The sequence below is a fragment of the Mustelus asterias genome, chromosome 1, assembly GCF_964213995.1.
Source record: "Mustelus asterias chromosome 1, sMusAst1.hap1.1, whole genome shotgun sequence".
Lineage (NCBI taxonomy): Eukaryota > Metazoa > Chordata > Chondrichthyes > Carcharhiniformes > Triakidae > Mustelus > Mustelus asterias.
In genome coordinates, this window is record NC_135801.1 from 79,334,025 (window position 1) to 79,346,390 (window position 12,366).

At 41.5% G+C, this 12,366-nt stretch overlaps 1 protein-coding gene across 1 annotated transcript in view; it reads left to right on the forward strand.

Annotated features, from left to right (window-relative positions):
• cfap299 (cilia and flagella associated protein 299) overlaps positions 1-12,366 on the forward strand; it is a 509,278-nt gene that overhangs the window by 311,715 nt on the left and 185,197 nt on the right. The gene's annotated exons all lie outside the window — the stretch shown is intronic.

Genomic DNA, 12,366 nt, shown 5'->3' on the forward strand with positions numbered 1-12,366 from the left:
TTTTGCAAGGTTTCCCGCTTCCTTCTGTTTACTATGTGAACTCTGATTTATTACTGCAATTAGTTTGCTGGTTTAAAAAAAAAAGTGATACAAGCCCATTGTATATGCTTTTAATAAATGAGACACTGTTTAATAATTCTTGTCAGATCATAATTCCTTCATTTAGGTGGACCCACAGTAGGCTGTAATTACTATTTATTACGAAGATTTATGAACAATAGTATTGGCCTGACATGTAGAACTAAAATGTTTTGATGTACACCTTGTGCTTTATCATTCCTGCCATATCTGTAACTTGAAGAATAGAACTAGATGAATACATTACTTTGATTAAACTGAGACTTGAGGACTGAAGTTTGGTAGGGAAGGGGGGAGGTGTTTCAATTCTTCCGTCGTAACTTCACGAGGGGGGTCTGGCAGACCCCCTGAAGAATTTGAGTCCCATGATATTTAACCCTTGCTATGCACCAAAAAGAACCCTTGTGAGAGTTGTCAACTAGGTTGACAGAAGACTGTGGGAACTCCTGAATTTCTTCAATCATTAAATTCTGAATGAAGTGTTTTGAAATGTTTTTGAGAGATGGGATAAGAAGATACTTAAATTCAAATCTCTTTTATTATGGGTAAATTTAAGGTATTGAAATTAATTGTTACCTACGTAACTGACTGAATGGCATAAACTTCGGAAAAGTGGCATAAACTCCCATCACAAAGGTATTTCAGTTTCTGTGGCTCCTTTGCTGAATTTATGGTGGAAAAATGGGAAACCCCCTTTGAGATTTACTTCCAAAAATGTTGGGGATGGCAAGATATGGGTCCATTTGTCACAATTTCTTGATGCTTCTTCCTCAAAAATATGTGTATGGAATGATTCTGCCTGACTTCATTCCTTAGTCTTAATTTCCTATTTTTTAACAGTACCTCCTGGTATTTGAACTCTTTGGGCAGGATTTTCCAGGGAGCATGAAATTTGGAGTGACGATTAAAGTCCATTTTATGCCAGCGATAAAATAAGTTGGAAGTTTCTCCTCTGGACTTTCATAGTGGGTTGAATTTCCTGTGGTTCCATTTCAGGCACCTCATCCACATGCTTGTGCATCCCAGGAATGCTCACTAATAGTCGAGTCCACCCGAATCATGTTCACAGTTCAAATTTAAATACCCTGCCATTGATTCATGTCTGATTCCATAGAACCATAGAAAATTACAGCTCAGAAACAGGCCTTTTGGCCCTTCTTGTCTGTGCCGAACCATTTTATGCCTAGTCCCACTGACCTGCACTTGGACCATATCCCTCCACACCCCTCTCATCCATGAACCCGTCCAAGTTTTTCTTAAATGTTAAAAGTGACCCCGCATTTACCACTTTATCCGGCAGCTCATTCCACACTCCCACCACTCTCTGCGTGAAGAAGCCCCCCCTAATATTCCCCCTAAACTTTTCTCCTTTCACCCTTAACCCATGCCCTCTGGTTTTTTTCTCCCCTAGCCTCAGCGGAAAAAGCCTGCTTGCATTCACTCTATCTATACCCATCAAAATCTTATACACCTCTATCAAATCTCCCCTCAATCTTCTACGCTCCAGGGAATAAAGTCCCAACCTATTCAATCTCTCTCTGTAACTCAGCTTCTCAAGTCCCGGCAACATCCTTGTGAACCTTCTCTGCACTCTTTCAATCTTATTTACATCCTTCCTGTAACTAGGTGACCAAAACTGTACACAATACTCCAAATTCGGCCTCACCAATGCCTTATATAACCTTACCATAACACTCCAACTTTTATACTCGATACTCCGATTTATAAAGGCCAATGTACCAAAAGCACTCTTTACGACCCTATCCACCTGTGACGTCACTTTTAGGGAACTCTGTACCTGTATTCCCAGATCCCTCTGTTCAACTGCACTCTTCAGACTCCTACCATTTACCCTGTACGTTCTTCTTTGGTTTGTCCTACCAAAGTGCAATATCTCACACTTGTCTGCGTTAAATTCCATTTGCCATTTTTCAGCCCATTTTTCTAGTTGGTCCAAATCCCTCTGCAAGCTTTGAAAACCTTCCTCACTGTCCACTACACCTCCAATCTTTGTATCATCAGCAAACTTGCTGATCCAATTGACCACATTATCATCCAGATCATTGATATAGATGACAAACAACAATGGACCCAACACCGATCCCTGCGGCACACCACTAGTCACAGGCCTCCACTCAGAGAAGCAATCCTCCACAACCACTCTCTGGCTTCTTCCATTGAGCCAGTGTCTTATCCAATTTACTACCTCCCCATGTATACCCAGCGACTGAACCTTCCTAACTAACCTCCCATGAGGGACCTTGTCAAAGGCCTTGCTGAAATCCAGGTAGACAACATCCACCGCCTTCCCTTCATCCACTTTCCTGGTAACCTCCTCAAAAAACTCTAATAGATTGGTCAAACATGACCTACCACGCACAAAGCCATGTTGACTCTCCCTAATAAGTCCCTGTCTATCCAAATATTTGTAGATCCTATCCCTTATCACACCTTCCAATAACTTGCCCACCACCGACGTCAAACTTACTGGCCGATAATTTCCCAGATTTCTTTTGGAACCTTTTTTAAACAACGGAACAACATGAGCCACCCTCCAATCATCCGGCACCTCCCCCGTGAATACTGACATTTTAAATATGTCTGCCAGGGCCCCTGCAAGTTCAACACTAGCTTCCCTCAAGGTCCGTGGGAATACCCTGTCCGGTCCTGGGGATTTATCCACTCTGATTTGCCTCAAGACAGCGAGCACCTCCTCCCCTTTAATCTGTTAAGGTTCCATGGCCTCCCTACCTGTTTGCACTATTTCCGTAGACTCCATGCCCGTTTCCTCAGTAAATACGGATGCAAAAAAACCATTTAGTATCTCCCCCATCTCTTTTGGTTCCATACACAGTCTACCACTCTGGTCTTCAAGAGGACCAATTTTATCCCTCACTATCCTTTTGCTCCTAACATACCTATAGAAGCTCTTTGGATTTTCCTTCACTCTGTCTGCCAAAGCAACCTCATGTCTTCTTTTAGCCCTCCTGATTTCCCTCTTAAGTAGCTTCTTGCACTTCTTATACTCCTCGAGCATCTGATGTGTTCCTTGCTGCCTGTACATTTCATACAACTCTCTCTTCCTCTTAATCAGTGTTACAATCTCCCTCGAGAACCAAGGTTCTTTATTCCTATTTACTTTGCCTTTAATCCTGACAGGAACATACAAACTCTGCACTCTCAAAATTTCTCCTTTGAAGGCCTCCCACTTTCCATTTACATCCTTACCAGAGAACAGCCTGTGCCAATCCACACTTCCCAGATCCCTTCTCATTTCATCAAATTTGGCCTTTTTCCAGTTCAGAACTTCAACCCGAGGACCAGATCTATCCTTATCCATGATCAGGTTGAAACTAATGGCATTATGCTCACTGGATCCAAAGTGTTCCCTCACACTCACATCCATCACCTGCCCTAACTCATTTCCCTATAGGAGATCCAATATCGCATCCTCTCTAGTTGGCACCTCTATATACTGATGTAGAAAATTCTCCTGAACACATTTTACAAACTCTACCCCGTCTAAACCTTTAACAGTATGCGAGTCCCAATCTATGTGTGGAAAATTAAAATCCCCTACTATCACAACTTTGTGTTTCTTGCAGTTGTCAGCTATCTCTCCGCTGATTTGCTCCTCCAGTTCTCGCTGACTATTGGGTGGTCTATAATACAAGCCCATTCATGATCAGATGTAAGGAGCATGCACCTGACGACCTGCACTTCACTCTCAAATTTGAAGTTTGTTTGCCTAATGTTTGGCTACCTTTCACTGTGCTGTTTTGACTCTGTTCCAATGTTGCTCAGGCAAGACCAGCTGGAAGGGAAGTGGTGGAAGGCTGATACTTGACTCGGAGTTTTGGTGGGGGTGTGGGAGAAAAGGGGTGTCTGGACAGAGGCAAGGGAAGGGGTGGTATCAGACACTTGACTGTGGGGGCATGACTGAAGCTCAAGAGGAAAGGGATGAACAGACACTCATTACTGTGGGAGGAGGGGTTCAAAGGAAGAAATGGGGTTAAGTGTAAACCAGTAGTGGGCAATGTAGACCACGGTGTTCGGGGCAGTATTTAAAGCCAGTCCCGGGGCAGTGCGGAGAACAGTATCGGAGGCAGATTTTAGCATTACAGCCAACAAAATGCTGAGGTGGTCCCTAACAAAGGGATTGTAAGGTGCGGGAGCATTGAACTTCTTCTGTGCCTGATCATTCCCACTAGGAATAGAAACTACAGCACCCATAACAGAGAGCATGTGATCTGAACCAAACTCTCAAAGTGAGAACCAAGGCCTTCATCACAGTCACACTATTTCCCATAGACTTCACCAACTTTTGATAGCAATATCAACCACCAAACACTTGGTTACAGTTGTCACAGTGTTGAAAATCCAATCACGTTGGTGTGAAAGGGCATTTAGAGTGAGAAGTTTATTGTCAAGAATAAACTACTTTTTACTGAACTAACATTACATGACAGTTATAACATTGCAAAGGCCTGTCACAGCACCACTTATAGGCATAGGAGGTACTGCAGATACCAGATTTCTCAAGGTTTGAAAAAGAGTTGAGCAGGAGTTTTGAAAACATTTTGAATGGAATATTGGAACCCACACAAAAATTATAGTATAAACAACATAGTTTTGTTGAGGTAACAAATGTACTCGCGGGAGACAACAGAAAAGACTGTCAACTGTGAAAAGCACCGCTCCTGAGGTTGCCATCTCCTGCTGGGCCACAGGTTTCTTGGAAAGGCCTCACAGAGAGAAGGGAAGCCTGGAGCAGCGGGTGGGTGGGCAGTCATCACAAACTGACAATTCTATTCAAATTGACAGTGGGCCAGATGGGGGGGGGGGGGGGGGGGGGGGTGGGGGTTGTCTTCTGGAGGTGGAATATTGACAAGGGCAAAGTTAAAGGAAAGACAGGTCAGTGATTATTACCCTGTTGCAGCTGAGGCCATTCACCTGTAACACAATTGGCATGTCTGGAGTCTAATTACTCTCTCAATTATGTTCACTCAAGCACTGTGTGAGTGCCACTGATTGCTGCAGTAGTTAAACCTTCCAAAATCACTGACTGCCCTGGTGTGCCTGCACCATTGGCCAACCGGGAAAGCAAATGCATTCCCTTTAGAGGTGACCTCTGCAGGATATCGCAAGCCTCCCACCAACAAGTGCATCCAGAAGGTGATGGACGCAGTCTTCATGAGAGTACATAACTTTGACTGCTTTGACAGGGATCAGGCAAACCAGGATGCAAAAGCGATGGGCTTTGTGCAAACCTCTGGCTTTCCACAGATGCAAGGTGCCAAAGGTTTTCTGCCGTGGTTTCCATGCTGGTGGGGTGGCCTCTAATTTGCCCACACCACCACCACTCCAGCTCTGCAATCATTGGAGCACCACATTTAAAGGCCACCCCACTGCTCACCAGCCATACTTTGTAAGTCGCTGGGAAGTGATGGCTGCCAAGGAATCTGACCCCAGATTTTTGGATGCCTCACTGGAGAGACTCCTGGATAGTAGAGGCCTGACATGATACCCTCTACTGACACACAGGAAGAAAACCAGCTGGCAAGGTCACCACTCCAGCTTGGGAGGTAGTGGCAGTGGGGTTAGTGCTAACACCTTGCATGGAACCCATGGCAGAAAATATCTGGCACTAAGTGCCACACTATATGACCGGAAAAGCCGCCATTGCCGTTAATGGGCCTTTGCCGATATCCAGGAAAATCTTGCCGAGTCTTTGAAACTACTGGGGGAATTTTCATGTCCCGCCTGCCACGGGAACTGTAGTGGGTGGGGGGGGTGAACCATGCAAAGGTCGTTGACCTCGAGCAGAATTTTCCGGTTTTGGGGCGAGCGCAGCCAGAAAATTCCACCCACTGTGTTTGCATCTTAGTGTACGGAAGCTTTAAGTGCTTGCATGAAATTCTATTAGCTGTCCTTGTCCAGTCCTGTATCCATTTATTTTAATATATTCAGTGTCTCCATTAAAAATAATGAACAGTGGAATTTTATGCAAATTCATTTTGCATTTATATGCTGATTGTCGAAAACTCTAATCTCAGAGTCTTATAGTCAAAATGCAATCTAATTAAGATGCATTTCAGATCTCCAGCCACCAAAGTCTACTTTTCAGATGACACATGTGCTGTATTCACCTCTGGCTGGTTGCTATTGAATGGAGTGAGGGTTGGCATCATTCCTGCTCCGGGATCTCATCACAGTGCTTAAACACAAGTTAAAACTCAGCAGCAGCTGGGAAAGCTTTTAAGAGAGCACTAGAGAGGAAAACAGAAATTTAAAGCCTAAAGATATCACCAAGGTTCTTTGAAGGTGTGATTTTTTTATAACTTTTAAAATTTTGTTCTCATGTTTTTCTTTATATAGTTTTTATGTCTTTGCTCCAGGTGGTACTCTGAGGCAGGATAAGTACTATGGAAGGTCCACTGGGTCCAATAAGCTCAGTTACGTTCCAGCGATATTTGATCTATTTGCAGAAAGTGGTAATTAGACTCCAACGTTTGAGCACCAGGGTGGACTATGGAAGAGATCTTCCACGTTCCATAATGATTGTCTAAAAACGGATTGCCAAGGATTACTGATCCAGATAAATTAATATCTTCAGTCATGTGAAATCCTGGTTCTAAAAATCACAAGTCTGAAGGTTACAAATTCTAAATGGAGATCTTTCATTTGCTGTTGTTGATTTTGCTCCTGTATTAGCTCCTTCTTAATTCCTGTGGTTTTATTGATAGATGATGCCATCATGGACTGAATGCAATTTCATTACATCCTGTTTCTGAAACAAGTATTTTAAAAATCTCCTTTACATTTGTTGATATATACTCATGTAGCCCGGATATTAAGTTTGTTCATATGAATTGCAAAATCAAAGCAGCCAAATGTTTATATTTGTCTAAACCAATCAATTGCTGCAGTTATGGAGAACTGCATTCCCCACTGTGTTGTATGTATTGCAACTTGCATAAACTGTGCTCTGGCTATAAGGTAGCGAGGCTGTGGTTATAGTTCATTGTAAGAGTCTAGATATGATTCGAGATAGGATTGTGAGATTGATACTCTCGGAAGAAATATCACCTTTGTACTTTCACCCTGTACAGGCTTTTAGTTTTAATACCTTCTTACGTGATTCAATATGATTTTTTGTTTGATAAAGCCCCTGTAACATATTAAGGGTTATATAAATGAAAGTTGTCATTTTAATAAACAGGCAATTATATCATCTATTTTAAGCACAATGCGTTCCAAACAAGTGACAGTGAAAATAATGCTATTGTGCTGTGTGTATGTTTAAAAATAATTTCAACATTCCCTCCCCCAGCATTTTATTAAGTAATTTTGAACAATGAAGGATCCAAAAATGGAATATCTGGATCTAATGTATAAGTTTAGTTCATAGCAAACAACATAACTTAATATTCCTATTTTCCCGTGAGAAGGATCAGAACTTCCCACCTGTATAGGTAACACTTGTGAATTAAAAGCAGGATAATTGATGCCTCTATTCTTCTGCTTGTATTCACATACAAGTCTTTGCTTTCTCTACATATATCAAGTGTGTATATCAGCAAATATTAAGCACTTTAATTTTTAAATATGTCTTCTTTTAGTTACATATCTAGAACGGCAATCTCTTAATGAAATATATTTGAGAAATGGTTTAGTTTTCTTAAAAGTTTACGAGAAAGCTCACTTTCAACACAGCAGTTCCGTATCCAGGTGCCATGATAACAAATAGTCAATGAAATTCATTGTATGTGTTTGTAAAACCAAAAGTTTCTATCTACCACTTTGTCGAGAAAACAGTATATCTATAAGCAATTCAGAATGATGTCCTTTGATTGCTGTAGACTAAAAGCTGCTGAAGGGTTTTAAAGCTTAGCATTAGTCACTTTGATCTTACTTTGCATAGGGGATATCACCTGCCTGACTAGTAATGGTGGATAACAATTAAGTCATCGAAATTTGAACTATGTCTGCAGCTGGAAAGAGTATCTATCTGACATGTCGGCTCTGGATGGCATGTCTATTTTTTTCTTACGTGGAAACATTGGGTCTTTTTAATTTCCTAGATACTTTCATTAACACTCACTGTCATATGAGAGCTTGACCTTGCAGCTGGGCAGATTTCTGTTGCAATTGCCATGTTATGTGTGTAGGGGTTAGGGAGGACCCTGTTTTACTTGGAGAAATTATCTCAGCAGACTAGTCATGAAACAACCCACCTAGTTAAGTGTAACAGACAGGTGCCTATGATGAGAGCAGGAAAACACTTTTCTGACATACACATGCCAGCAGGAAAAAGCAAGCTGCAGTCACATGCCTCTCCTTAACATAACTAAACAGATCAAAGACATGTACCTTTTTTGATTTCATTTGATTTGATTTCTTATTGTCACACATATTAGAATACAGTGAAAAATATTGTTTCTTGTGCACAGTACAGACAAAACGTACCGTTCATAGAGTACATAGGGGAGAAGGAAAGGAGAGAGTGCAGAATGTAGTGTTACAGTCATAGCTAGGGTGTAGAGAAAGATCAACTTAATATATGTCCAAAGATGTTGGTTAGCCAGGCTAAATCGCCCCTTAGTGTCCCGGGATGCATAGGTTAGAGGGATTAGCGGGTAAATATGTAGGGATACGGGGATAGGGTCTGAGTGGGATTGTTGTTGGTGCAGACTCGATGGGCCCAATGGCCTCTTTCTGCATTGTAGATGCAGATTCATTGATTCTATATGATGGGTCCATTCAAAAGTCTGCTGGCAGCAGGGAAGATGCTGTTCTTGAGCTGGTTGGGGAAGGTGTTGTTCTTGAGCTGGTTGGTACGTGTTCTTAGGCTTTTGTATCTTTTTCCTGATGGAAGAAGGTGGAAGAGAGTATGTCCGGCGTGCATAGGGTCCTTGGTTATGCTGGCTGCTTTTCCAAGGCAGCAGGAAGTGTAGACAGAGTTAATGGATGAGAGGTTTGCGTGATGGACTGGACTACGTTCACAATCCTTTGTAGTTTCTTGTGGTCTTGGGCAGAGCAGGAGCCATACCAAACTGTGATACAACCAGAAAGAATGCTTTCTATGTCGCATCTGTGAATATAGATCACAAATTGATAATGAAGACATACAAGGTGATATTTATGATATATCAGTTGTAAAATAATTTGCACATTGTAGGAAGAATCAGGATTTCTGGTTTCTGTCAAGGCACCACAACGGTTGGCCATTTTCCAGTGTGCAGTTCTAAATACTGTTTTAGTTACTTGATATTTATGTGCATTTGAAGTGCCTGTTACTGGCAGAAAATTTACTATCTTTTCCTGTGTGCTGACTTGTTACAATCCATCTTGTCAGTCAGAGTGACAGATTTCACCCTGATCAAGTCCAAATGACAGTCATCAATGTGAAGATTATTGTTTCAGAAGAATTTGTTGTAAAAATGCGCATCGCATATGCTGCAAAAGTATGTTGACTCTTTCCTTTCAGATTATTTGTTTTCCTATTTGAAAGTGTACTTTTATAGCAATAATGTCAGCTCAAAATATGCACTATGTGAATTCTATTAAAGGTTAGACTCCACCCACTCCACAAATTGTGTTTTTATCTTGCTGTTTAATTTCAGTCACTTGCAATGGGACTTACTGCAGGGAGCACTAGCTTATGCAGGATGGGACGGTGGCACAGTGGTTCGCATTGCTGCCTCTCAGCGCCAGGGACCTGGATTCGATTCCTGGCTTGGGTCACTGTCAGTGTGGAGTCTGCACGTTCTCCCCGTGTCTGCATGGCTTTCCTCCAAGTGCTGCAGTTTGCTCACAGTCCGAAAGACCTGCTGGTTAGGTGCATTGGTCATGCTCTACAAAATATGGGATAGGCTACATTGCTGCTCGACCTCTTGATTGGGAAATGATACAGGTACCTTATAAAGGAGCAAGAAGAAAAAATGCCATGGAAGAATTCTCCCTCAGTGTACCCAAACAGGGGCCAGAGTGTGGTGACAAGAGGATTTTCACAGTAACTTCATTGCAGTGTTAATATCAGCCTACTTGAGACACTAATAAATGAACTTTAAAGTTTTAACTTTGTGCTACTCTTGTATTGTTCAGTATGGTAATCATTTTCTTGTCGTTTGATGATTTGAGAGCAGTTCAAACCAATAATACTGAGTTTAAAAAAAAACAATTGAAGATTTTTTTGTCTTCAGGTAGAGCTTTTGGAGGTGTACTTAAAACAAGTGGCATTTGGAATGTTTGTGCAAGGTCGTGTTGGCCCCTGTAAAGCAGTGTTGTTGCACTGAATACAGTTATGTTGCAACTGATGTAAAGCCCAAGTGATGCAAGAGTACTACCTCATACCATTTCTCCAAAATTTAGATCATACTCAGATTAGTGACAAGATGCACTCCATATAATTGTACACCAAGAAAGCTGCAATGGGTGTTATATTTTTCAGCATGAACTAGGCGGTAGACATAAAATTGCTCCTCCACATGTTGCTTACTAAAATCATAATATTTTAGGTCAAATTGAAGCAACTCACTGCCAAACAATGGTTTGTACAAGTGGCTGGGACTTTTTATATGAAGTAACTGAATGATGTGCCTCCATGGTATCTGCAGAAACCAATAAAAGAATGAAGGAAAATCCAAGTCAATGTCAACTTGTGCTTAGGATTTGGTTTAACAATGTAAGCAGCAGGAAAACCCATTGTTGGCTCACCATAACAGGACTCGAAATTCCAAAGAAGTTGGAATTTGTCCAGTTAAGCAAGCAGTATCAGTGACCAAGAGCTTACTGACACTATGCAAGACACTTACACATAGGGGGGGGGGGGGGGGGAGGGGGTTGGCGCGGCAAACTGCATTGTCCGTCCAGTTCAAAGTTAAGCTGGGGGGGGGGCGGGGTGGGGGGGGTTGGCGCGGCAAACTGCATTGTCCGTCCAGTTCAAAGTTAAGCTGAATAACCACTTCAGCTGTGAAGTAGGGGTGAACATGCATTAAACAAACAATACTCCTGGTATGGAAAAACTGTTTTATTGTCCAGGTATTGACTTCCTGCATCTTGTTGAGTGCCTAGAAAGAATAACTAGCTCTACAAAATATGGGACAGGCTACATTGCTGCTTGACCTCTTGATTGAGAAATGATACAGGTACCTTATAAAGGGGCAAGAAAAAAAAATGCCATGGAAGAAAAATATAACAACAAAATAATGGATCAGATGGAATTGATACATAATGGATTTTTAAAAGACCAGATATGGTGGAGTGTTGTCTATAATATTGTGCCATTCGTGAAGGATAATAGTAAATAATTTGTATATTTTTTCATGTTTTTGTATTGGTTAGTATATAAAAATAACAAATGCCCACAGAGATCCACACAAACTATCAGATACCTGAATGCAAAGGATATACACAAATGCAACTTTACATTTAATTAATGCATCCTAAGTTACTCCTTCATACGAACATAGGAATTAGGAGCAGAAGTAGCCCTTCGAGCCTGCTCTGCCATTTAATCAGATCATGGCTGATCTCTCCCTGGTCTCAAATCCACCTCCCCACCTGTTCCCCATCTCCCTCTTTCCCTTTTTCATTAGAAATATGTTTATCTCCTTCTTGAAACCATTCAACGATTCAGATTCCACCACGCTATGGGGTAGCAAGTTCCACAAATTCACCACCCTCTGCGAGAAGTAGTTCCTCCTCATCTCAGTTTTAAATCTACCACCTCTCAGCCTATACCTGTGACTTCTTGTTCTAAATTGCCCCATAAGAGGAAACATTTGGTCTACATTTACTTTATCAATCCCTTTTAAAATTTTATATACCTCGATCAGATCCCCTCTCATCATTCTAAATTCCAGCGAGAATCAGCCCAAACTGCTTTATCTCTCCTCATATGTCAACCCTTTCATCCCTGGAATCAATCTGGTGAACCTCCTCTGAGCTGCCTCCAATGCCACCACATCCTTCCTCAAGTAAGGAGACCAAAACTGGACACACTACTCCAGATGTAGTCTCACGAACACCCTATACAATTGCAACAACGCTTCTCTACTTTTATACTCCAGTCCTTTTGCAATAAATGCCAACATCCCATTTGCCTTTTTTATTACATGCTGCACCTGGCTATCCATTATCCTCAGTGCTTTTAAACTAATTACAACCTCGCTAACTCAACAGTTTTCAAAAAAGGTTATGTGAATTGATGTTAAAAAAAACAAAATGCTGGAAATATGAAACAAAAACACATACGTCCCATTTGGTGTCAACAACTCATTGAAC